The following is a 1,182-nucleotide window of genomic DNA, read 5'->3' as shown; positions in this document are numbered from 1 at the left end:
ATTATTAACAGATCGTAGTATGATTAAATTAGTAACGATATTCCATTTATAATTGCCGTCCTGAAAATGTTCGTGAAAATATATGGTGTCATTAATGAATATTTCACGCGTTGCCTATTTGTTTGTCAACATCGTTTTCACATAACAACGAGGTTACAATAATAATTTATTATAACTTTAAAAAGTATTCTATAATTAGAATTTCAAGAGTGTACTTCAACGCGTTTTACGAATTCGCTTCTCACGTCAGGATGGCCGAGCGGTCTAAGGCGCTGCGTTCAGGTCGCAGTCCACTTCTGTGGGCGTGGGTTCGAATCCCACTTCTGACAAACTTTTTTTTTCATGCTGCGAAACATGAAGAACAATAGCCGTTTTGCAAGTGTTATTTGCAGTGAAAAAATATTTATGTTGTTCGTTTTCGTGGGTGGTGATCAAATCAAAAACTTTATTGTGATATTATTGATATTTTAAAAACAATGGATACGTTTAATCGACCCTTTCCGGCTATTATTTAATATATTTAATAAAATTACAAGGTGTACTGTGCGACGTTTCGACCACTGGTTTTGGGTCCTTTTCAAGCACAATTCTAAAATTAAACATTCGGAGTTACAAAATTATATTACGTGTCTTTGCGATTGTAAATATAACATTCAAAGATTAAGACATAATTGTATGAAATATTGTGTAAGACGTAGTATAGTAAAATTAATGACATAACACAATTAATAGTTAATCTTACAATCAAAAGTGAACCGTTTTAAAACTTGACTGTCCAATGCCATAAAAATTTTAAGGTAAGCGACAGGTGCGAGGATTCACCTACGTTATCCACATACTAAACATATCTTATTGTTCGTGAAATATGATATTTGTCTCCGGTTTATACATTAATTTTTATATTTTTTATATTACTTTTTATAATTTGTAAAGTTTTATGCTATACATTAATTTTACTATATTACGTCTTACACAATATTTCATACAATTAGGTCTTAATCTTTGAATGTTATATTTACAATCGCAAAGACACGTAATATAATTTTGTAACTCCGAATGTTTAATTTTAGAATTGTGCTTGAAAAGGACCCAAAATCAGTGGTCGAAACGTCGCACAGTACTTGTAATTTTATTAAATATATTAAATAATAGCCAGAGAGGGTCGATTAAACGTATCCATTG

General features: G+C 31.0%; 1 non-coding gene across 1 annotated transcript; it reads left to right on the top strand.

Annotated features, from left to right (window-relative positions):
• Nucleotides 1–245: 245 nt before the first annotated feature.
• On the top strand, nt 246–329 carry Trnal-cag. Its single transcript has one exon. It is a non-coding gene; the product is annotated as a tRNA-Leu (tRNA).
• Nucleotides 330–1,182: the final 853 nt, after the last annotated feature.

The sequence above is a fragment of the Vollenhovia emeryi genome, unplaced genomic scaffold (genome assembly GCF_000949405.1).
Source record: "Vollenhovia emeryi isolate VEMERY1.0 unplaced genomic scaffold, V.emery_V1.0 DF939128.1, whole genome shotgun sequence".
Lineage (NCBI taxonomy): Eukaryota > Metazoa > Arthropoda > Insecta > Hymenoptera > Formicidae > Vollenhovia > Vollenhovia emeryi.
Note: the sequence above shows the minus strand (reverse complement) of the source record. Positions and strands in the feature narration are given on the sequence as shown.